This window comes from Cebus imitator, unplaced genomic scaffold (genome assembly GCF_001604975.1).
Source record: "Cebus imitator isolate Cc_AM_T3 unplaced genomic scaffold, Cebus_imitator-1.0 Scaffold34, whole genome shotgun sequence".
Taxonomy (NCBI): Eukaryota; Metazoa; Chordata; class Mammalia; order Primates; family Cebidae; genus Cebus; species Cebus imitator.
In genome coordinates this window covers 5,353,833-5,381,090 of record NW_016107349.1, presented here as the reverse complement: position 1 = coordinate 5,381,090, position 27,258 = coordinate 5,353,833, and positions in this window count along the sequence as shown.

The following is a 27,258-nucleotide window of genomic DNA, read 5'->3' as shown; positions in this document are numbered from 1 at the left end:
GAGTGAAAACCCAAATTCAGCTAATGCTAATCACTCATTAATTCATAGGAAATTACCTAGACAATGAAAGGGAATATAGCTTCCTGCTAAATTTCTTTTAAGAGCATGTTAAATTGATAATACAAAAATAAATAAATACAGAACCGGCCTGTATGAGGAGTATGACATTGGGCTAATGTTTAGAGATGGGCAATATAAGAAAGAGAGGATGGGGGAGAAAGAAAGAATAGCAGTGAGGGTAAGAGAAGCCTTTGGGAGTTGGGCAGGCAGAAAAGAAAGACAGTAATCTCAAAAGGAGCATTGAGATGGAGAGAGAGTGGGTGTCGGTGAAAGGTAGCTGCGGATGAGAGGGATGGAGCAAGGTAGGACACCCAAGTTACAAAGCTGGTCTTTGGAACCTGATCCAAAATGCTTCTCTCTTATTTTCAAAGGTCTTGACCTTTTGGAGTCATTCCATGCTCCAGATGTTTTTCGACTTCTCCTTTTCTCTCATAATTTATTTGCTTTTGTCCTATTCATTCAGGGACTTATTCCCTACTAAAATAATAAAATTGCAAATAGGTTCTAAGAAACCATCTTTCTTTTGGGACCTGTATGAGTTGCCTGAGATAATTTTTCAGCTGGCTTCAACATTTATCAAGTATCTACTAAATGCGAGACACCTTACTCAGCACCAGGAGAGAGAAGACAGATTTTCTGTCTCCCAGGAGTTCATGCGTAGCAATCAAAGAAAAGTCACAATACAATGTGATAACGACTAATGTAGTGTTGCAACAGTGGTTTGGTAGTGATCATAAGGTAGAGATTAATTTTTCCTGGGAGAATCCGAGATCTTTGTTAAGTTGGAAAAGGAGAACGGTTGCATTAACTGGAAGAGAAACATAAGGAAAGGCAGACAGAGTCAAAAATGTTTGGTGTTCAAGAGAGATATTACCTGCGGGTAGGACAGACTAGGGGAGCTGAGAGAGGAGCCACTGGGTGATCTGTCAATGACCCCATCTATTGCACAGAATCTGAAGTGCTGACTTTAAAGGACTTTGATTAGCTTCTGCCTGCAAAGACTATTCTTATAAACGGAGTTCCACACACTTTCTGCAGTTTCTGTTCTTGCATGCCCATGAGTCCCTGCCATGACTCTGCCATTAGAATGTGAGACAGTCATAGACAAATAAATGAATAGGTGTGGCTGTGTTCCAATTAAACTTCCTTACAAAAACAAGCAGTCATCTCACAGGCCATTAGTTTGCTCCCTCTGAGTGATGTTAAAGTAGTACAGTGACCCTTAAGCAACATGGATGTGGACTGCACGGGTTCATTTTTATACAGATTCTTTTTGTTTTTCTTTTTGAGTTGAAGTCTTGCACTGTCATCTAGGCTGGAGTGCAATTGTGCGATCTTGGCTCACTGCAACCTCCGCCGCCCGGGTTCAAGCGATTCTCCTGCCTCAGCCTTCTGAGCAGCTGGGATTACAGGCACACACTACCACTCCAAAAAAAGCACTCTATTTTTAGTAGAGATGGGGTTTCACAATGTAAGCCAGACTGGTCTAGAACTCCTGACCTCATGATCCGCCCACCTTGGCCTCACAAAGTTCTGGGATTACCATTGTGCCTGGCCTATACACAGATTCTGTTCCACCTCTGCCACCCCTGTGACAGCAAAGCCAACCCCTCTTCTTCTATCCTCCTCAGCCTAATCATCATGAAGATGATAAACATGAAGAACATTTTGATGATCCACTTCCACTTAAGGAGCAATAAATATATTTTCTCTTTCTTAATAACATTTTTTTCCTCTAGCTTTATTGTAAGAATACAGTATTTGATACACGTAACATACAAAATATGTGTAATTGACTGTTTATGTTATCAGTGATGCTTCTGGTCAATAGTAAGCTATTAGTAAAGTTTTGAGGAAGTCAAAATTTAAAGGTGGATTTTCAACTGTGTGGAGGAGGGTTGGCACCCCTAATCCCTGAGTTGTTCAGGGTCAACTGTAGATTAGAACCTTTTGCACAGGGGAGCAAGGAAATGGTCTAATATGGGAGGGCCAGAATTCAGGCCAAAAAGACCGAATTGTACCTGACTGTTTTGTTTGCCCCTGTGTTCAAGTCTTTAAATGTCTTTTAAGGTAATTTAAAAATCAATATTTAAAGTGAGATGGATGGCTCAACTTACTAATTTTTAAAGCACAACTTTTCATACATTTTTAGTTAGAAGGAAATACCTATGCTTGGACAGAAATAAGAAGTTTCAGGCCCCTTTATAAATATTTTTCTTTTCTGTCTCACCATCCCCTGCAACAAATCAAGAAAATGCTTTGTAATGAAAATTCACTTTCCCTGTGTTAAATGTGCTCTGAGTTCATCTGATTTGGCTAATAATTTCACAACTTTCTGTTTTTAAAAAAATTGTTCAGAATGACAAAGAGAGAAAGAAATCAGACTTTCTGGGAAAGAAGTAATAAGAAGATGGACTGGCAGAAAGATCGATGCAGTTTTCCCTAGAGCTTCCTGGGCAGAGCACAGACAAGGCTGGTAAGTGGCTTTGTTTCCCAAGGAGAGATTCTCTTGTGTCTTCACAATGCTATCACAACTCCGAACACTGGAGGTTTCTTTTCCACATTCTCAAATAACTAGTTTGACAAAATTTCCCACCCAATTGTCTTTTGTGAAAGCACTGTAAAGATACAACCTGAAGCAACTTTGAGACCATCAGTTTTTGATCTATTGCTTTTGTGCAAACAATTGAACTAAAGGCCTAATGTATTCCTTTTGTCCCCTGTGACTTTCCAGTTTCCATTTTGATGTCACAGTGTCTTCTACAGGCTTCTTTCTTCCCCTTCCAACTGCCATCTTCCCCCGCAAAAAAATGTCTCTCATGAGATTCAGACCTGACTCTCTCTGTGTTAGCCACATGAATCCTTTTATATCCCGCTTTATATTGTTGATTTGCTCATTTTTCCAAGTGCAAAAGTTCTGAGTGATGAAATCTAACTTCCATGACTGCTATATCCAAACCAACAGCCTTAATACTTTGGAAAGTGTTATCAGATTAATATGTGTAAGCAAATTTGAGACAATTCTGGTCATGCTAAACTTGATAGTTTAAAGAGTCTGCCAATATATTTATCTACATAGGAAAGAATGCAATTTTAACTTCCTAAATCATGCTTGACATATTATCTAAATTTTCCATAAAGATATTAAATCTTATCCATGTCCAGCATGATTTTTTTTCAAATGTTAAGTTATTAGAAATTAATATGCTGTACATATGTATGTGCTGTCAAGCAGAGTAGCATTTTCTTTAGTTACCAAACATAGAACTTTTCCTAAAACACACGTTTGCCTTTTCCACCATTCTCCTTATTAGCAGGCAGATAATCAATGTCTCTCATTGTAATACCATTTTGGTGGTTAATAAAAGAACTGGTAGGCTCATTCAAGGTTATTATTTTAGTGTGCCTTCTAGATTCCTCTATGTATCCCTCTTTCCTTTGTGCTCCCTTTGTGCTTTGGACATAATCCATCCTGGCATTTCTATTTTAATGATATGTTTATGGGTCTCTATACTCCTTAAACGGTGAACTTTTCTAAAGCTGGGGTCATGTTTATTAATTTTTGGACTTTCAGTGCCTAGGACTATACCTGGTAACCAGCAGGTAATTAATTCCCGAATGTACACGCCTGGTAAAATGCGTTGGTCAAAGTATTGTAAGACATTTTCCAATCCTTAGAGCCAGGTGTTAGAATTTGGTCTTTTATTTGGTTACTTCATGTCTTTGCCTTTGTGATCAAAGAGGTAAGCGGGAGAAGATAGTGTGTTTTTGTAATAGAAAAGGGGCTCAGCAGTTGCCATGTTGCCATTGGAGAAGCTGGGAGAGCCCTAGCTTTATTAAGTGTCTGTGAAGATGGGAAGTCCTTCAAACCTTGATTCCCTCCACTGCAGGTTGCCTATGGAGAGCTACAAATTGAAGGGTTTCTTAATCAGCCCACAGTTGACTTGATTCTCAGACACAGACAACATGAGTTTAATTATCTGGAGACCTTTCAAAGGATGTTGATGTTTCATGATGGGAAAACAGCTACTTCTATAAAGAACTGATCTTTCTGAATAGAAAGAAGGTCATTCCCGTGAGCAGTGTATATTTTGCCAACAGAATGAGACTGGTCAGTTAAGAAGGAGTATGTCTTAATTGCTAAGAGGATAGGATCAGGCAGTCTGAGTTCTGAGTTCAAAATCCAAACCTTACTATTACCAAGCAAGTGCCCATTGGGTACGGAAGCATAACAATTGGGTGAAATGATTAGCATGACAATGCCTAGGTGATATGGTGTTGTAAATACCCAATGTGATGTAATAATAATCCAATATCCTTTGACTGTATACCATGTAGATACAAGGAGAGCAAGAAGAAGTCTTTCTCACTGGGAGGCTCACATCTTAGTGACCCTCCAGAGTGAATATATCTAAAGACTAAAGACAGTGCCAAACACAAAGTAACTGCTATCTATGCTGTTATTCATGCAAATGATTAAATCAGTGCACCCCATCCCAATCGTGAATTACTCTTATATTACAGATCACTATTATACCTCCTTCCAGACAGTAAATGGAAATCTGTACTCCTAGAGTTTTGTGTCGTTATTTTTAACAATGATATGGCAAGAAACTGCAAACATCCTGAGTTGCAAGTCTGGCGGGCTTGGAAATGCCAGGAAATATAGGAAACATCAAACCCCATTCTTTCAACTTCCCTGCAATTTTTCCTGGGCTACACTGTCTTCATTTAATTTACGTTTTCCTACCAGCAGGCCCTCACCAACTACCACTGGTGAAGGCACCAAGGGGTTTCTAGTAAGTTGTTCCTGACCACAAATTGGAGGAACCATGTGGGCAAAGGTGTAGCATTGCATTCTCTTGGAAAACAACCTTTTGTCATTTGTCAAAGAGATTCAGCTTACATTTTTGAGGATGATGGCAAGCAATACTTAACTTCATAACCTTGATTCATATCCTTCCCCTTAATGCCTCTAACAGGACAACGGAAATTTATATTGGCTGATTGAAAAGAGGCTTTATGTGACCCAGACACAAAGTTATCTTTCCAATATTTTCCTAGTCTCCAAGCCATAAAAAATTAAATGCCTGGACTATGTACCTTACAACATAAAATAAATGAGATAACTTTTTACTGGTAAACAATCAATAGCCTATTAAAATAAAACTAGCATATAATTCTCTGATTTTTGTAGATGTACAACATTTTATTTTGTCCTATAAGTTTTCCCAATAGAGCTGGAATAATTGTACAACAGATTTTGGAAGTAGTATGTTCAGGAATAAAATAATGCAATATGCGATAACTCAACTTGATAAATAGGTTAATTGCAATAATGTTTGGCATGTAGATCTTTTTCTGCTAAGACTTTGAAATTTAGAAAAACTCATAATATTTATGTTTGTCATTTAAAGAATTTAGGGGGTTTTTAATATTCAGAAACACGTACTAATTTCCTTTGAAGGGAGATAACTTACTGGCTGTAAAATAAATATTGGCCTTGGAACTAGACAAACAGAGCCTAAATCCTGGCTCTTTCACTTACATGCTATGTGGCTTTAGATAAATGATTTAATCTTGATTTTTTTTAGGTCTGAAAAATAGGATTAATGGTACCTGATGATTTAGTAGTCCAATGAGGTGTTCCACAGAGATAGTGGAGAACAGGGAAATTAGGTTGCAAGTAACTACTATCTTAGGAGCTTTAACAAAATAATACAATACCTGGGTTCCCAACCCCAGAATTCTAATTTAATTAGACTTGAATAAGGTTGAGGTACAGTATTTTTGTAAATATCCAGACATGGTCCCTATCTCTCGTGAAGTGCACATTGTGTTAGAAATTACAGACGTTATAGGTGAAGAACAATTGAATATGAGTTTTAGATCCAGAGAGATCTGTGATATTTTGCTAACTCTGTGGCCTTGGGCAATAGCTTAATTTTCCCGAGTCTCAGGTTCCCCATGTATAAACACTAACGTTAATGCAGTTGCATCTTTTAGCATAGTGATTTAGGACTGCCACATAGTAGGTAGCTGCTAAATAACATTACTCATTGTAATTTTAAAAGTATTGTTGGTAATATTTTACCTAGAGAAGATACTATGACTGATTGTTTAGGTCTACAAATATCTCATTGCCCAGTTGTAATATTTCACTTTAAAGTGAAGACAGTCTCTAACGGCTAAGAAAAATGACATTTCTAACTCATTAGTGTTGAAATGGGGGCAGTTACATTTTCCATGCCAACTCACCACTACTACTAGTACTGTCAATGCATTTCTTCATAAAACATATCCATCGGCCACGGAATATTAGGTATTCAGACTTAATCTATTCTTTCATGTACATATCAATTTAAACAACATAATTTTGTGACTTTGTTTCAATTTTCATCTTGCATGTTTTAGAGTTCATCTTCTATCTTGGTATATGGAACAGTGTGTCAGAAAACATCAGTAAGCATTAAGGAGAGATGACCCAACAGATTCTCCCATTCGGGTTCTATTTCACTTCAACCTAATACATATAAACCTGAATTTTTCTTACAGGCTCTTAGCTCTTAATTAAAATCACTATCATGTTGCCTAAAGGAAAAGTCTATGTTTCTATGTTTTTCTCCTTTTATGTAGAGTTTCAGAACATTTAGATTACCTTTTTTGGCCTAATAATTTAACCTTATATAAGCAGAGATTGATTTTTATCACATCAAATCTGGTGTCTATCATTTTTGGTAGTCTCCAATTGCAAATGAAATGTCCTGGAATATTATGAAAGATAGACGCTGGCCTGTAGAACACTCCTGATTTATAGTACAAGACCTTGGTTTTAAAATAATCTTGTGAGACAAATTGGCTTAATCCTTATTTTTTCCCCTTGATTTTAAGCCTTAATGTAGCTAAAATAAACACTTTAATTTGAGCAATTAATTACAAACTAGGGACATGTCTATTCTGTATGAAGTTATAATTAAGGATATAATTCCTCAGTTCTTTTCTTTATTTTGGCTTCTTTGATTTTAGCCCAATTTGGAACACATATACAAATGCTAAATGAAGTCCTTTCACCATGAGAATATAAGACATCATTACAAAATATGAAACCTATTCCCAAAGCTATACACAAAATTCAGAATTGTGATTCAAAGTCAAGAGAGCTACAAAACAGATTCCTACCCCTTTTTCAAAAGAAGTCAGATTCAGCTGACCTTAAGTTCATGACAGTATAAGCTGAGATTGACCAGGTAAGAGTTGGCCTATCATTTTAACAAAAAGCCTCTTAAACTCTTTCGATCATCCCAGAGTCCCACTTTTCATTTTCTTCCTAGATAAAAATTTTTCCTAAATTACCTTTGGATTCCTCGTGGATGCTTCCTTGAATACCAGGCGCATCATGTGATTCCACTACCTTGCCAAATCCCATTAAATCTAGAATGAACTCAGCACTCTCTACCATCTGGTCTTAAATCATTAATACAGTTTAAACTTTTCACCCACATGATTTTTCCACTTGAGCCAGGCTGAGCTGTTCATAATGTTCTAAATGTATTTCATGCATTCATATCCTGTGCTTTTAGGTACACTGTGAAATAACAAGAAATATACACTTTAGTCTTTGTCCTGATGCCCTAGCACAGAGTTCGTAAAACTCCGGTAATTTCCTGAGCAATAGGGTACTAGAGAATCTTTTGTCCTAAAGTTTGGTATCTGTTTTGTCCCTGAGACAAGCTCCTGATACCATTGTACATAGAGGCGCATTTGGTCTTTGACCCCGTTCCTGACACAAAGCCCCTAAATCTCTTGGAATTACCAAAGTGATAGGAGCATCCTTTGTCCCAGTGAAGCAACTCTCCGTAGGCTCCTGGATAGCCTCAGGATGAGGGCTGGGTCAGGGAAAATCAATCATATGATTAGAGAATTTGAAATTTTAGTTCTACTACTGACCTTCTGATAGGGTAGAGATGAAGGTTGAGTTGTTCAGCCAAAGGTCAATGGTGCAGTAAATCATGTCTATGTAATAAAGCTTTCAGAAAAATCCAAAAAGGCTAGGTTCAGAGAACTTCTGGATTACTGGCCATGTGGAGATTTCCGGAGAGTGGCCTGCCTGGAGAAGGCATGGCAGCTCTGCCTTCATCCTCCCATACCACACCCTAGGCATCTCTTCCATCTTGCTGTTCATCTGTATCCTTTGAAATATTCTTTATAGGAAGCCAGTAAGTGTAAGTAAAATGTTGGCCTGAGTTATGTGAGCCACTCTAGTCAATTAATTGAACCCAAGATGAGGGTCATGGGAACCCTTATTTACTACCAGTCAGTTGTAAGCACAGGCCACAACCTGTGCTTACAACTGGCATCTGACTGGGGGCAGTTTTCTGGGACTGAGCCCTCAACCTGTGGTATCTGACACTATTTCATTAGAAGACTACCAGTTGGTGTTACTGGAGAATCTGCATAATTGATTGGTGCTGGTGGGGAGAAATCCCACACACATTTTGATGACCAGAGGTGAAGTATTCAGCACTGCATTGAGTGTGAGAGCACAAATCACCTTTTCTTCCCCCTATCTCACTATACATTCTTCCCTTAGTTTAAAAAGACCTCCGTTCTTTTCTCTCTTTCAACTAAGAGAAGAGTGTATATTAAGACAGGGGAAGTCTCATGCGAACATTAGATCTTCCATGCAGCCTTTTCTGACCATGAACTGCTGTAACTTTACTTGTCCTTTTAATTAGTCTTTACTGTTTTGGTTCCCTTCAGTTAGATCAAAAATATGTGAGAGCAGATCTAGTAATACTTTTTCTTCTCAGTAAAACACAAATATTTCCTTTTTTAAATAAATAAGGATCGAGCACTTATGAAGTACAAAGTACTCCTCTAGACATTTGGAACACGTCATAGAACAAAGTGTGCCTGTTTACACAGACAAATTTTTTTTTTATAGTTTTCTGAATCTTAGAAGCATGTTAAGTTTAGCTAAGGTCTAATAGGCAAGTAATTATGATGGAACCCAATGAAGAACTCAGTTCATTATCCATGAGCCTTACTGGTTTGGCTTATCATCAGAAAGTTCTGGTGGGAAAAGGAAAAATAACATGCTTAGTTATTAAACAATAGAACAACATTTACATTGCTATTTTCATTTACTATTCACAGTAAATCTTGAAAGATATGCAGTCCTTTACACAGGATGTTTCAGTAAAGTGAAAAAGATAAATGTATCAGGGGGTAGGTGGCCTGAAAGAAAAGTCTTTGTCTATATTAGAGTACTTTCTCATAAATAAATAAATAAATACTATCTATGTCTTCTGAAACCAGCTCTAGCCACCTGGACTATCTGGTAAGAGGAATGGGTTTTAATCCAAGTTATACTCTAATATCATCGTTTTTATCAGCTGAACATTTATATTCTGTTTTCCAACCACAATTCTCCAGTACCAACTGGAAGTCTTACAGTTCAATTCTAACACGAACTACCCAGAATTAGAATGCATCCCACAGGTTGAGGGCTCAGTCCCACAAGATCGTCCTCACTTCAAGTGCTAGCCACAAATAGTGTCCTCAGGCTATGCATACTTCTGTCTGGTTGACTAAAAATTGACAGGTTCCAGTAACTCTTCATTAGGCTTGATAATTGACTAGAATTACTCACAGAATTCAGGAAAATAGAAAAGCATGGTGCTTGCAATTACCATTTTATTATCAAGAAAATAACTCAGGATCTGCCAAATGGAAAAAATACACAGGGCAAGGAATGAGATGGGGAGGTGCGGAGCCTCTGTACTCCTCCCTTGGCAGGTCACCCTTCTAACACATTGATGTGTTCACCAACCTTGAAGCTTCCCATAGCCCTTTGTTTAAATGTGTTTGTTGAAATTTTGTTTTGTAGTCATAATTGATTAAATTATTGGCCATTGGTGATTGAATTCAATCTCTAACCTCTTTCCTCCTCTGTCTCAGCCTATTTGTGTTGCTGTAACTGAATACCTGGAGCTGGGTAATTTATAAAGGAAAGAGGTTTATTTTTCTCATGGGTGTTCAGGCTGTACAAGAAGCATGATACCAGCATCTGTTTCTTGTGAGTACCTCAGGCTACTTCTACTCATGGCAGAGGGCAATTGAGAGCACAATTGCAGAGATCACATGATGAGAGAGAGGAAGAAAGAGAGATGGGGGAGGTGCCAGCTTCTTTTTAACAACCAGCTCTCATGAGAAAGAACAGAGTGAGGACTCATTCATTCCGGGGAGAATGGCACCAAGCCTTTCATGAGGGATCCGTCTCCATGACCTAGTACTTCCCGTTAGGCCCCACCTCCAACAGTGGGGATCCAATTTCTACATGAAGTTTGGTGGGTCAAATATCTAAACTATTGAATCCTCCCAAGGTCAGGGATGGATCTGAAAGCTCCAACCCTTTAATCAGGTCGTTGGTTCCTCTGGCAACCAGACCCCATCCTGAAGCTGTCAAGGGAGTTGCCAAGAGTCATCACAATAGTATAAATCCAAGTACGGTCAAAGGGGTTTGTTAAGAATACAAAAGACACTCTTGTTACTCAGAATATCCCAAGATATTAGGAGCTCTGTGCCAGAAACCGAGGACAAAGAACAAATATACGTATTTTTATTGTGCTACAATTGGAAATACCCAAGGAGCTTATAAAACAATGCCTATGACCATCTGCCTAAGGTTCTGATTTAAGTGGTCTGAAGTAGAGCCCTATCATGGGCACTTTATAAAGGATCTTCAGTTGATTCTAATGTACATCCAGGGATGAGAGCTATTCTTTAAATAAGGGAAGGGTGGGAAAGAGTCAGGTGAAGGGTGTTCAATATCTGAAAGCAAACTTACATTTTTTTTTTGAACTATGGTCCATCCATTATGGTAGCTGCTGGGGAGACAACAGTGAGCAAGCCAGGCATGTACCTATCCAAATGGAGCTTAGAGTCCAATAGGAAAGATGGAGATTACATATACATAGCAGGCAAAATGAAGCTGAGTTTTTGGCAATTGCTGTTCAATGAGAGGACCATGAAACAGTGGCATCAGTATCACCTAGGAGTTGCTAAAAATGCAGAATAATGCAGAATAAGAGGCACCACCCCAGACCCACTGAGTTAGAATAGCACTTTACTAACATCCTCAGGAGGATCCTTTGCATAGTCAAGTTTAAGAAGTGCAGCTCTTGGCAACCCCCCAGAAAGAACTGCTTATGAATTCCTCAGTGAGATCCCAGGGATAGCTCTTCTTCTTGTCCTTCAGGGAATTCCCTAATTGTACAAATATTCCTACAATCCCATAAACTACCCTAGGAATTTCTCAATAAAATGATTTTTGGCTTAAACTTGTAAGATACACATTCTATTGTTTCCAATAAAGTTAGCATATCTAATACAGAGTTTCTATTTCCAACATGCTAGACCAAAAGGCCAAAACCCAAATTATATCTCACATTTTCAATTTAGCATTTGATATTGCCAGCATTTTATACATAATCTGACACATTGTTCCTTCTCTTCATAATATAACACACATGTAGTTTCCAGCCAATCAATTTTGAGTGATGTCAAGAATTTGGTGCTTTGAGTTGGCTTAATGATTTGCATCATTTTCTCAATTGTATATATTTAGTTTGTGAGATCTGTGTTCATTATCAATTGTTGCATGATAAAATGTCCTAAACATAACACCTTAAGACAACAATAAACACTTACTATATCAGTTTTTGTGGGCTAAGAATTAAGAATGGTGGCTTGGTGTGCTGGCTCACGCCTGCAATACCAGTACTTTGGGAGGCCGAGGCAGGTGAATCACCTGAGGTCAGAAGTTTGAGACCAGCCTGACCAACATGGTGAACCCTGTCTCTACTAAAAATACAAAAAATTAGCTGGGCATGGTGGTAGACACCTATAATACCAGCTACTTGGGAGGCTGAGGCAGGAGAATTGCTTGAACACAGGAGGTGGAGGTTGCGGTGAGTCAAGATTGCGCCATTGCACTTCAGCCTGGGCAACAAAGCAAGACTCCATCTCAAAAAAAAAAAAAAAGAATTAGGAGTGGTTTAGCTGGGTTATTATTACCTGTATATTTTACGAGTCCATCATCAAGATGCTGGCTAGGAAGCTGCTGTCATTTGAAGGCTTGCCTGGGGATGGAGGGTCTCATTCCAATAAAGCCCACACCAATGGCTGACATGTTGATGGTGGCTGTTGGCAGAAGGCCTTAGTTACTTACCACATGGACTTCTTCACAGGTGTACTTGAATTTCCTCATGCTATGAATACTGACTTCCCTTAGAGAAACTCTCTGTTAGTCCAATATCGAAGGCTGGTAATTTATTTAAAAAAAGAGGTTTATTTGGCTCACAGTTCTGCAGGCTTTTTACAAAGCATAGTGCCAGCATCTGCTTCTGACAAGGCCTTAGGAAGCTAACAGTCATGATGGAAGACAAAGGGGAGCCAGCATGTCACACGGCGAGAGTGGGAGTAAGAGAGAAGGGGACGAGGTGCTGGGTTCTTTTAAACAACTAGATTTTACATTAACTCAAAGTGAGAAATCATTCATTACTGCAAAGACACCACCAAGTCATTCATGAAGGATCCAGCCCCATGACCCAAACACGTCCCAACTAGGGCCACCTCTGTCACTGGAGGTCACATTTTAACATGAGATTTGAAGGGCATGAAGCATCCAAACCATATAACCATGAGAACAATGCGGACACCAGAATATCTGTCAAAAGCTAGGCTCAGAAATCATATTTAACTATTTCTGCAATATCCTATTGATTACAGGTCAACCCTATTCAGTGAGAGGGGAGCAGACTCATAGCAATGTGAACGAGGGAAGAACCATTGGAGATAACCTTGGAGACCAGCCTATACAAGGTGCATATTTCATATTATTTCACTTTTCTGCTTCCAACTATTTAAAGAAAAATAGGACCAAAGGTAATAACATATCAAGCATTTTCTATGTAATCAAAGATGGTGACTTAACTGTATGATGGATATTTTCATGTATATAATAGTGATAATAATGCTAAAAATATAGTGCCTAACATTTATATAACCCTTACAAAATATAATGGACTGTTCTAATAGCTATTTATATATTAATGACTTTAATCCTTACAATATGATTTTTATAAAGTTAGCTATCTTCAGGTGGGCATTCCTTCTGCCACTTCTCACTGCCCCACTGTTACCATCCCAGAACAAGCATAATCACAACTTACCTAGATTCCTACAAAAGCCTCCAACCAGGCTGTACCCACAATCCTTTGAGGCAGGTGCTATTTTTGTCCGCATTTTACATTCCAGGCAGAGAGATCAGCAAGTGCAAAGGCTCAGAGGTAGGCATTTGTGTAGCAGTTTTGAGGAACAACAAAAACGGCAGCAGGGTTAGAGCAGAGTAAGTAAGAAGAGAAAAGTAGAAAATGGGCTAGTAGAGATAAGACATGGAGGAGTGAGCACAGATCATGAAAGGCACTGGGGATTACAGTGATCACTTACTGAGGTGGGGCTGCTGTGCTGAGCACAGCTTGAAAGAACACAAGGCAAACGTGGGACGCCTAGTTGGGGGCTATTGTAGCAGTTCAGGTAAGATGTGATTATGAGCCAGGTGCAGTGGCTCACACCTATAATCCCAGCACTTTGGGAGGCCAAGCCGGATGGATCACCTGAGGCCAGGAGTTCGCCACCAGCATGACCAATATGGTGAAACCTTGACTCTACTAAAAATACAAAAAAAAAAGTTAGCCAGACATGGTGGTGGGCACTTGTAATCCCAGCTACTTGGGAAGCTGAGCAGGAGAATCGCTTGAATCCGGGAAGCGGGGGTTGCAGTGAGCCGAGATGGCACCATTGCATGCCAGCCTGGGCAACAAGAGCCAGACTCTGTCTAAAAAAAAAAAAAAAAAAGATGTGATTATGCCTGGCCCAGGATGGTGGCAGTGGAATGGTGAGATATGATGGAAGAAATGGAGCATCCATTTATTCATAGCTAACTTGCTAAAAAAAAACCAAACATTTTCCATTTAGAAAAAAATATGCATCTTGATGCCAGTGCTTATTTCTTGGGACACATGGAAAATGGGTTAGAAATCATGATAGTAATGTTGAAGGGATAAGTGATTAAAGGAAACAGCTATGATGGAATAAATGATGGTGTCCTGACAGCAGAGCCAGTGTTCATCTAAGGCTGCTGTTTGATAGTTTTGCAGAGCATACAAACTCTGCTACCTACCAAAAGACGCCAATTAAAAACAAAAGAGATTTTGATGATCATCTGAGTTACTGCAAAGAACTTCAAAAATATAAAGATTTTTAAAAGAAAGGGTGCTGGGAAGGTTTAGAAGAGTGTGCTTTAAAAATATTGTGACTGACTGATGATCAAAGAAAAGCTTGGCAAATTCTCCTGACAGTCAAACAAAAAGGCACGCACACACAAACCAGAGCAAATAAAAGATTTGTTAAATAGTAAACTTATTACTAGAATTTTCAACTAGCTATTCATAGACACCAATATTCAAATGTCAAGCCAAAATTAAAATGGATATTAATATTTTTTTCTCTTGAACACAAACATGAGGACCAATAGAATGTATGTCAATAGTATACAATCCCGGGATAATGAGATATTCGATGCATTACTCTGCCTTCCCCAGCATGGTCAAAAGGAACTATCTTACTAATGGGGGAAACTAGATTCTTCCAAAGTGATTATTCGTTCTACAAACATTTGTGTACGTACCAAATGCTAATGAACTATTTCAGAAACATTTTCAGCACTTTTTCAACATATGAATTCAGTAAGTCTCAAATGGGATAGCATTATAAAATTTAGTATTCTAGACCTGGAAAGAATGATGAAGATAATTTAATCCATCCTTCTTGACCCATCACTCATCTGATAGCTAGAAATAAATGGAGGTACATGGTAGTGAACCAATTTGCTTCATGTCACAGGGCTTATCAGCTTTAATGTTGGAATTGAGAAGCAGAGGACTCTTTCACTATGTCTTTATCTCATTCTTATATAACCACAGTCATTTTCAAAAATTAATTTGTAGTATCCTTTGTTTTTTACACTAAACCAATGAAAGTGCATGTCTTTCATGTTTGAATTCACATTGGCATCTATCCACAGTTAGCACAGGTGAGAGACAGGTATGAAAATATCATTTCCCTCTTCTACTATGGAAGTGGAAACCCAGAGCTGTACCGTCCTTGCAGTGAAAGGAAGAAGTTCACAGAGCCACATACAGTTAAGTTTGCTTCATTCATACCCACATTACATTGCCACACAGTGCCTGTTACATACAGGACACTCAATACAGTTTTGTTAAATTGATGAGTAGATTTCTGCTCCCTTAATGTTAACTCAACTCAGAAACCCAGCCAAGGGTAAATCCCATGCATTAAAGTGAAACTGTAGCTTACAGTGGCTCCTGGATATCATGTCTGTCTTTGCCAGGGTAGAAATGGAGACTTTAAAAAATATTATATGTACATTTAATAATTTTTTTAAAATTCCAGTGGAGGGTCTTAAAGATTGATTCTACTTTAGAGTAGGCTGAGATGCAGATAAAGGAAGAAATAAAGAATGAGTAGAGGATTCCCCTGCAGACATAACAGGAGAGGAAAGTGATGTCAGTGCTAATGAGATCAATAAATAAAAATCATGTAAAAAATCAAGCATAAGTTGCTATTTCTTCTAACACTGCCTACAATGTGTCTTTCTTCTATAGTAAGTAGGCTAAACATCTCTTTCTAGGCCATTGTCTTGTCTTTTGAAATTCTAGTTCTTATGAAGTTTTATCTACTCAACAATAGTCTTATTCCATAAGTTAATTATGAGACTCTGAACTATCTATTTCAAGAGGAAAAGAAAGTATTATAAATGTGGCCCCTAATGAAATAGCCAAATATGTATAGACAGTTTACTTTCTATCATCAAGGCACAACAGCAATTTCAGCTTTTACTGAAACTTTTGTTTTTCAAAATAAAATTTGGCCATTAGTAGGTTGTGAATCTTTAATATCTGCTCACTATGCAAGAGAGTTCACTTGAAGGTTTGATACAAAGGGACTAATTTACCCCATAGTTGCTCCGCCATCTTTAAGTATATTGCGAGAATGCAGCTGCCCGATAGAATGGTTAGCGACATTACTGCCTTCTTTCCAGCCATGGACAGGTAATAATTTACGGCCAAAAAAGTGGCCATCATAGAGTCCTCTTTAAAGGGGAAAATTTTAAAAGTCAAAGTCATACTTTATGAGCGGTACAACCTCAGCTTATTCTTAGTCAGAAGGAAAATGGCAGGAATCATGAAGGAAATGTTACTAACTTCTTGAGTCTCTTACTTGACCACACAAAAATATGTGCACAAATACATGCACAAATGTGTACTCGCAGAGCTCAACTGCTCACTCTCCATTTTCTTCCTTTTTGCCTGGATTCATCACTAGCTTGAGGTGAGTGAGGTACTTGTTTTGGGTGTGATATTTATGGAGAGACCAAAAAATGTCTCAATCAAGATCAATAATATCGCAGTACTGGGCTACATGGGAGACTAAGATAAAAAGAAAAGCAGTAATACAGATTCTGTGTTTATTTAAAATGTTGATTTTTTTGGTCGTACATTTTTGGCATTATTTTTGATTTGTAAATATTATATTGAAGTACTATTTTGGTTGCCGAGTTTTTCTTGTCCCTCAATTTTGCTCCTAAGGCATGTGTCTGCTACTCTCATCCCCATCCCCACAAGTGTTGGCCCAGCCAAGATGATTCCACTTCTAACAAAGGGGAATGCAAGACATATTCAAGGCTTTAAGGATTCTATTCTACAACTTCAGTTTCTAAATGACTGTTAAGAACGTTCCCCTTCTGTACAACTCCTCCAAAAATACAGGATTTTGAAAGGGCAATGGATGTTATGATCAAAATGAACAAGCTTTCAAATATATGACTGATAGAGTTTGCGTCTGTGTCATTTTTACCCAAATGTCATATCAATTGCAATGCCCAGTGTTGCAGGTGGTGCCTTGTCAGAGCTGATTGGATCATGGGGGCAGTTTTCTCACAAATGATTTAGCACCATTCTCTTGGTGCTGTTCTCATCATAGTGAGTGAGTTCTCATGAGATCTGTCGTTTAAAAGTGTGGAGTACCTCCCCACTTGTTATTGCTGCTCTGGCCATGTGACTGTGCCTGCTCCACCATGATTGTAAGTTTCTGGAGATCTCCCCAGAAGCTGAGCAGATGCCAGCATTGTGCTTCCTGTAAAGCCTGCGAATTGGTGAGCCAATTAATCCTCTTTTCTTTACAAATGACTGAGTCTCTGGCATTTCTTGATAGGAATTCGAGAACAGACTAATGACATCACTATGGATATCTAAGCCTTAATAAAGACTCTGAGGATTAGAAATATATCCATGTTCTGAACTTGAATCTACCCATGAATACATCCAAACAATTGCAGTGATGGAGAACATGCTATTCCCCAACATGGCCAATTCTAACTGAGATTTCTTACAATGTTCTTGCTTACAGGGAGCCAGATTTGAGTCTTTCTTCTTGACACTTCACATACTGGCTCCCTTTGACTCTCTTGAGCTGTTATTTAGTAAGACGAGTCTTGTTCTCTCTCTTCCATGGTTGGTGCAAAAGTCATTGTGATGTATGCCATTGAAAGTAATTGCAAAAACAACAATTACTTTGCACCAACGTAATAAAATTTGAATGCAGATAAAAATTGGCATTTTCTTGAAGCCAGTTAAATTTCTTTTGGACATTTATCCTAACAATATGATCATGGATTTACTATTAAATGTAATAGTAAATCTGAATTACATTGAAATAAGAATAAAGATTCTGGTAGCTATAACCACCATAATTCAGTACTCAGGTTGTTTTCTCAGGGTTGAAAACGTGCTAATCTCCTTAACCTGACTGGTCATCAGAATCTTCTGATGGAGTTTATTTATTTATTTAAGTTTGAGGCAGAGTCTTGCTCTGTAGTTCAGGCTGGCGTGCAGTGGCAGGATATTGGATCACTGCAACCTCTACCTCCTGGGCTCAAGTGATTTTCCTGACTCAGCCTCCCAAGTAGCTGGGACTATAGGCATGCACTACCAAGCCTGGCTAATTTTTTTTTTTTCTGTATTTCTGGTAATGATGAGGTTTCACCGTATTGGCCAGGCTTGTCTCAAGCTCCTGACCTCAAGTGAGCCACCTGCCTAGGCCTCCCAAAGTGCTGGGATTACAGGTGTCAGCCACCGTGCCCAGCCTGATGATTCTTCAATTATATAAATGCTTGCAATCTATACTTCAGGTCTTCTTACATCTGGGGTGTGGCCCAGCATTCTTGTTCTTTAAATCCCCTCAAGAGACTGGAATTTTCAGGTGGGTTGAAAACCACTTCTTTCCTTCTGGTCAGCTGAACAGGAACATCCATCAGTCTCACTTCCTCCAAGTCAGGCAAAAAATCGTACAAATTAAAATACCTTATTGACTTTCACAAACTAAGTTCCTTTTCTGTATTTAATCTTCCCCTGAAAGTGCAAAAATTATTTTATTGTGGAAAAGAGATTATGTGGGGATTGACTACTTTTCTTGGATTGCACGGGGTAGAAAAATTAGGTAAGTATGGTGGCACCCTGAAGCAATACGTGACAGGTGTTACAGAAATCAGAGAAATCTCAGTGAATTTTCTGGATTTTAAATCAGGGAAAATACTTATTTTTCTTGTAAATCACTGTAATTAAAGATAATGATAATAATACTTACATCGAAAATGTTGTGCCTGTGTTGTTATCTCTTTGGGGCTTCCTGAAAACCACATGGCGGAGGAAAGAAATGTATTTATGTGCCTATTTACTTCCGTGATTTGTTCCTGCAAAATATAGAAGACAGACATTCTAATGCTAACATTATTAATTTACCTTAGTAAGACCTACCATAATCATAACATCAGTCTTTATAAAATGTGCTATAAAGTATTAATCAGTTTAAGAAAAAATGTTAAATTAAAAACAGGAGAATAAAAAAATACTATAGATTAACCAATATTATATAATATTTTTATTGAAACTTCAGTTTGATTAAAAGATAAGAAATCTTTATTATTATTATTTTAGGATCACATTCATTGGCTTAATAAAAGTTTACTGTACCTGATTAACAGTTGATTTTAGACACGAAAGCCAGGTTCTACAACATGGGAGAAAAGCATGTGTGGTCTTGCTGGTCCTGCTGGCTGTTTATTTGGGCAGAATCAGAAGCACTTTTAAGTCTGGCTGGATTCCCTATTTTTAAACTATTTTCCATTTATAAGCACATAATAGCCACAAGGAAATACCTCCAGTTTTCCTATGATACTCAGAATTGGTTCTCTCATGAGAGAATAATTTGGATTTAAAATGCATGTCTTTAATTGAGAATAACTTCAATTCTAGGATCCATTATACTTTTAAGCAAGGCTTGTGTGCCAAACTTTGTGCTAGGAACTCTAGATTCAGAAATGAATAAGACACAATAGTTACTTTCGTGTGTCTCTTACTAAGTTGAAAAGAGCTGACAGTTGTATCACAGGGCTAATCTATTGCAGATCCAGGCTGACTCCTGCCTGTAACTTGAATTCTCGCACCCTAAACCACAGCTCCTCTTATCATATGTGATGAGATTGAATTGACACATAATGTCCAAAATAGAGAATCATAATTCTTGAGTACTGATCACTTTAAAGAATTCAAAGCTATCTATATTAACCTATCTTGTGGTGGTTGTTTTGTTTTCAGTTCCTAAAAGTTAATAACCATTAAAGAGAAATCTAGATTTTAGGACAAGGAGTTTTACTGTCATGGTTTCTAAGTATATTGATTAAATTAACCCAAGCGACAATTGCCAAATATCTTCAAGAGTTATATGCACAGAGATTATTTACATATTTATATATTCAGAACTGATTTTTTGGAAACAAAACTTCTGTCTGATTTTGCTAGATTCTGTTAATCAAATTACTGCTAATTTGAGTCCTTTGAATCATAATCAAATTTCATTGTAAATGCAGGTTATCCTTGACCATTCCCCTTGAGCTAAAAAAATATACATCATCTATTCAGTCTAAAAATTATCAGTTAAAAGAGCAAAAAGGAGACATGGATGTAAGACATTTTCACAGAAACTCTCCATGCTACAGTTGTCCTGCACGTCATTTTCGATTCATTTTGACAGAACCGGCTTTCACAGAATGCCCACCAGACATGTTTCCACAGGCTGTTTTGCCATCTGTAGTATTAAAGAATATCCATTATGGGTGCCTTGGGGCTAATCATTTAGAGTTGATTACAAAGTTTTCATGATTCATTGTCTAAAGTGGAATTATTGACTTTAATGTCCCCTCCCCACCACCACCAAAAAAAAATTCCAACCAGTGGCCTTATTAAATCAGAAACAAAGAATAAACAACGTTTCAGATACTTTTTTTCTGGCATGAACACACACACACACACACACACACACACACACACGCTTGTGATATATCTGCTAAAATAATTGTTTTTGACCAAATGATGGTCATAGAAAATTTATGTATAATGTAATCTACTCTAGATACCACTTTCTCTTTGATTTATTTCTACAAAATGTACATCTCAAAATCCACAAGCATCCGGCTCATAAAAAGAAATGAAGCCTTGTTTTCCTTAAGTATGCATGCAGATGCAATTGAAATTATATGCAAAGCAGTAAGTATGTTCTGAAAACCTGCACTATGAGATACATGGACTTCTCTCATTGTAGGAAACAAATATCATATGGATATTTTAAGTCATTTCCTTAAAGTTGTAACACCTCTTGCTTAGATATTCTGATCAGGCTATTTAAGCAAATTTTTATTTTTATAAATTTAGTTTTTCCTTTTTTTAAAATACCTTTTAAAAAGTTGGAATATCAATGTGATTGTATAGCTAGTGCTGTAAATCATAGGATTCGATACTCACAGCACAAAGAAATCTTTTAAGTAAACTCCAAAGTGATTATTCTTGTTCTTTACTGTTTCATTATGCAGCATCTTTGGAGTCCTCATAAAGCACAATTGTGAAAACATCGTCTCAGCCTCAAAGGACAAATTATTTTCCAATATGCTACCAAGAAAAAATAGTATAACTATTACCCAACTTAGATGTTTAATTGCTGTCCTCTATTAATCATGAAAGCTTGACTTAGTACTAATCCCAGAGGTCATTCAGTCATTGAGTCCACCTCTTACTCCAGGAAACCTTGACATATACCTTGTAAGTCTGATCCCAGCATATACTAGCAACATACTCTGTGTTCAATTGAACAAAATGGCTTTGACAGAAGATTTATGACTCATTTGAGTAAAATTTTGGCAAGTTCATCTACATGTTGGAAATTTCTTCTTTTTCAGGTGGACATTTGTTGTTTTTCTCTGACTTTCTGATGTCCATTACACTTTTCTAACACAGAATGATTTTTCTCTTCAGTTGTTGTCTGCACCCTTGGTGAAATGGTGGGCTTTGCATGGCTCTGCACCCCCACATCAGAGGTTACAGTAGGTCTTGTTCACCAGGTGCTTTCTCTCCCTGCTCAAGAGACAGGCATGTGCCATGACCATAGGTCTCTCTCTCTCAGGGATTCAAATCTTGTGAGGAGTAAAGCAAAAATAAAATAATAAAATATGCCATTGGAGGGGTTTAGAGTCACGTTAGTGCCGGTGTGCTAACCAGATTGGTGTGTGCTCACCAGATTGCTCCTGCACTCTTTACTGCTGGACCCCAGGTTCCCTAGAATCTAGCCTTTTGCTGAACCAGCCTTCGCTTCAAATGTTGTGGCTCTTGATATCTTTCCAACCTATGCTGTTTTCTCAAGTCAACCAGCATCTGTCTATTCCACCTGCAAGCAAATCACACTCTCATTAAAGTTCCCAGTAGCTTTCTCCTTTGTTCCCAAGTTCCCTTTCCATAATTTCTTCATATTCATGGACCCAACTTTGCAATATAAAATGCTACCTACAATTTAACTCTCTTCTTTTGGCCAAACAAATAAACTTCCTACAACTGTTATTTAAATTATTGAATTCTAGATCTTAGACAATTCTGGTCATGTTTTTTTTCTTTGTAGAGTAGACCCATATGAAACTGGTACTGAAAGAAAAGACCCAAGTCCCCAATCCCTTTTTCGTTTTGCTTTTTGGAGGAGGAGGATCTAATTTCAGTTCCATTACTTTCATTACCATGTGACAATGTTTAGTCAATTTTCAAACTAGATTTCAGACTACATTTTACTGTTACATTTTGTCTATTGAATTATAGCATAGCTATTAATTTGGTGTCTGCCTGTTATTAGTTAGATAAAATATGATATATTTCCCTCTGAATTTTCATTAAATTCACTGGTAAAAATAATGAGTAGACCAGATCACAGAACCGGACTATAAACAATCTGCTTGTGGTTGATGGTGATTTAATAATCAACAGCTTTTGATGAGAGCTTTTTTTAAACTCCAAATTGCTTAACATGTTTAATCACTTAAACATATCTAAGTGTCTATATATAAATCTGCTACATTTTAGTTCAGCCCTTATTTTTCTGTAATTTCTCAATATGATACAAAATGTTTCTATTAAACTGATAATTAGGTAACACCATAATTAATGGGAGGAGTGTGGCGTAGTATCTTAATCACAGATACAACACACACATATACCTGAATCAAATTTCAGAAGTAAGTTTATTTTGAGACAGGATCTCACTGTGTTATCCAGAATACAGTGCGTGGCACAATCTCGGCTCACTTCAGCCTTGACTTCTCAGACTCAAGGGATCCTCCCACCTCAGCCTCCCTAGTAGCTGGGACTACAGGTTTGTGCAACAATGCCCAGCAAATTTTTGTATTTGTTTCTGGAGACAGGCTTTTGCAATGTTGCCCAGGCTGGTTTACACTCCTGGACTCAGGTGATCCACTGGCACTGACCTCCCGAAGGGCTGAGATTGCAGACATGAGCCACCACGCCTGGTGCAGAAATATTTATCCTGGTTATATGCAACATATCTTTATTAGTTTCTTTTTCGTTATATTCTATAGTGTTCCTTTTTTTTTTTAGCTAGTCATATAAAGTTCGTGGATGGTATCAGTGTATTTGTTGTGATATTGTGCTATAGTTACGAAGCATATTACTCCTGGAGAAACTTGGTGAAGGGTATGAGAGATCTCTGTATTATTTTTAACAACTGTGTTTTAATCTACAATTATCTAAAAATTTAAAAAATAAATTAAAACTTATCATAAACGACAAACTTATTTTGTGATTCACTAATGCTTCATCAACAGAAATTTATAAGATGCTGTGATAGAGATACAACAAAATAGTAATGAGTAAAACAAGGGTGACTGATATCATTATCATTTTTCAATATTGTTGTAAAAGTTCTAGCCACTACAATATGATAAGAAAAGGAAATATTATTGGGAAAAAATAAAACTGGAATAATTTTCAGGTTATAGCATGATTTACATGAAAAAGTACAAAAAGTATGATTGGAAAATTGACAAAAGACAAGGCAAGATGATTCACAAAGAAAAATATTTGAATAATTTTAAAAAGTAAAACTGTTTTTACTACTAAATAAAATGCTGTTTTTCACTCATAAATAAATGTATTTTAAGAAAATATATAATATTTGATTTTTTTTTATGATTGTGGCAAGTATCATCTTCAACTGGCTATGTAAGCAGAAATTGCTACAAATCTTTTGGAAAGCAATCATAAAACTGTTAACTTATATAACTTTATTTCACATAGCTTGTCCCAGTAAATATTTGCTTTGGAATCCATTCTAAATACATAAAAAGCTTGGGTAAGAATTTATATGACAAATTGTTTGTTACAACTAAAGTTATGCTAGTAACATAATAAATAAATAAATGTTTAGTCAGAATGTTCAATATTAGGTAACTACTTAAAAACCTACAAAGAGACTATTTACAGCTTTAACAATGCTTTTTACTAAGAGTATTTAATAACAGGAAAAATACTAAAATATAATATTAGAGTATTGACAGTCATTTCTGAGCAAAGGCATATAGCTGATTTTCCTGCTGTATTTTGCACTGAAATAATTTATGTGATCTGAAGTGGCTGGCTCAAACTCTCTTCAATAAAAATACTTAAATTTGTCAGCAAAGGATGCCATAATGAAGTATCACAGATTGGGTGGTTTAAAAAACAGAAATGTATTTTCTCATAACTGTAAAGGCTGGAAGTCTGTGATCAAGGTGTCAGCAGGGCTGATGTCATTTTGAGGCCCCTGTCCTTGGCTTATAGATGACTGCCTTCTCTCTGGGTCTTCACACGGCCTTTCTTCCATGCCTGTTTGTCCTTGTCTTATAAGGATCCCAGTCATTTTGGATTAGGGCCCACTCTAACAACTCATTTAACCTTTACTACCTCTTGAGAGATCGTGTGTCTAAATACATTCACATTTTAAGGTACTGGGAGTTAGGGATTCAATATATAAATTTTAGGAGACATCATTCAGTTCATAACAGTTCTCTAGACAGATCAAATGCTGCATATACACCCAAGCCATTCTGCTCCTGTGGAAACAAACTGTCACAGTCAATAATGGTAGAAGGTAGATTATTAGACCCTACTTTAATGTAAAAGCACCAACAGTGCTGTGGCCTATCAAGGCGGAAGACATGCTGTCTAGGCTCATTGTACAGATACTTGACTGGACTGTCCATCAGAGTACATGAATCTCATGGGATGAACTGTTGGGATGGAAGGCTGATACACAGACTTCCCTCTATGTGTCCTTCAAGAAAAGATGCAACGATGTGTATCATCTGTGTACATATCTCTTTGTGATCTTGAGAAACCTTTTAGCTGGGCAAGTTCAGTGTATTCTCCTTTTATAATGAGAAAAACAATAACCTCAACAAATAGTTATGACTGTTAAGGGCAAGTCACTGTCACACAAAAACTATTGAGTTGTATTGTGTTTGCCATTAAAAATAACAGCAAAAACTGCAATTGCCTTTGCATCAACCTGGTATGACTACGCTTATAAGATAAAGACATAGATGACAGAGGGTTCCACTAATAACCTAACAAATTAAGTTTACCTATTTGAATGGTTAGCCTGACTATAAAGCTTTTCTGTCCACAAGGATTCTTTCCCGAGAGTTCTGAAAAGCAGCTGTTGTATAGATCACTTGAGTGTTTTTACTCTTTTTTTTTTTTAATTTATTTATTTTACTTTAGGTGCATACTATATCTGGCATTTCTCCCCATGTTATCCCTCCCCACATTCCCCTACCTTCTTACCCCCCACAGTCTCTCCCCTACCCCTCCAACTGCCCCCAGCATGTGATGTTCCTCTCCCTGAGTCCTGCGTTCTTACTCTTAGGACAACAGAGGGAATTTATGTAACTATTTGTCAAAAGGAGATACTAGCTTTGTTCTAAAACTATGTTAAGTGGAGAAGAAGACGAAATGCTTTTGTCAGTCTGTAGCATGTGAATACTAGCCAAAATAAAAGAGAAATATCCTGTTTTCTGCAATGGAGAACTGAGGAGTCTAAAGGAATCTCAGCTGGAGGATGGCAGGACATTGTCTAAATGAAACATCCCTTGCTAGCTGAAGCCATGGACAGCAATGAAAAGACTTCCACGCTCTCAATAGGCCCTGAGTTAAGGAGAAGGTCAGTTCACACATTTGAATGTTTGAAAACAAACAAAACACCCACCTCACTCTGCAAAGTCACAGTCTCCTGAAGTGTTGTCAAATTTCTTCTCAATGAAGTAGCTAGGCAGTTACATAAAAATAAAGGCTATTGAGCATCAAAGAAAATTTTTTCAGTGTTTCTCAATATTGTTTTTGTCACCTCCTTTATAGAAAAACTCTGCTAATGTATATTTTATACACACACAATTATGTGGAATATGTCCTGAGAATCACATCGTGAAGCTAGTTTGTCATTGTGTGAACATCAGAGTGTACTGGCACAAATTCAGATGGTGTAGCCTACTATACACCCAGGCGATGTGATATGGCCTGTTGCTCCTAGGCTACAAACCTCTACAGCATGTTACTGTGCTGGGTGCTATAGGCAATTGTAACACAACGGTGAGTGTTTGTGTATGTAAACATAGAAAATGTACAGGAAAAATATGCATCATGTGGTGCATGACTGCATAGTCAAATACTATAAAAATATTAGTGTCAATGCATTATACACATTATAATGTATTATCAAGTATAGAAAAATAGAAATTACAAATGTTAAAAGAATATGATCAAATAAATACAAGTAGAAATCTTAATACTAAATTCCACAAACTCTGTGATCAGCTAGCATGTTCCCTGGTATGTGTACAACCCACTTAAGGGAACTCTGATCCATATTGTAGGTTTAGTGCTTAGGACATTTTCTTCCCTTCTATGGCAATCTACACAGAAGCAGCAAGAAAGGACTTATACGGTAGCTGTGGTTCCTTTATCTCAGTTCATTTTTTTTAATCAATCTAAGCAGTATTCCATAGTATCATTAAAAAATAACAGTATATGATCTTACTGTCATATTAGGCATCTCTCTTAATAACATTTATTGTCAGCTTAAATGGGCAAATTTTAAGGAGAATATCATCGGAGGATATTTTCTCAACTCTCTCCTAACAATTCTTAACAGGAGAGTGATTTACACAGTTCTCATTATAAAAGGCATTGACCATTCCTATATTAAGGTACATGCCACAAAAGAAATTTCAAATCATATATATATATACACCTATTCATCCTGGTTAATTAATATCTTTAAATTAGGGAAAATAGGCAGATGGTAGTTTTTAAGCCTATGAACACATCATGTTCCTCTTTTGATTTTTTAATTTTGTTTCTGGCATGTGCAGCTTTATATTTTTTTCTCATTGTAGTTTTTTGGGCGTTGTATTTGAGATATGAAACACTGGCAATAATATGACCACATTTATTTTTCAGATGGACTATCTGTATTGTCCCAGCCGGTGAATCACCTCTGGATGCTGCACTGCAATTCTGATAACTTGATCTGCGACAGCAGCATGTTTTCCCTTCAAAGAGGAAAGTAAACACATTGGCATGTGCAAAGACCTTGCTTAAACCCAGCCTTTGCCAGGACTAGAGAACATTT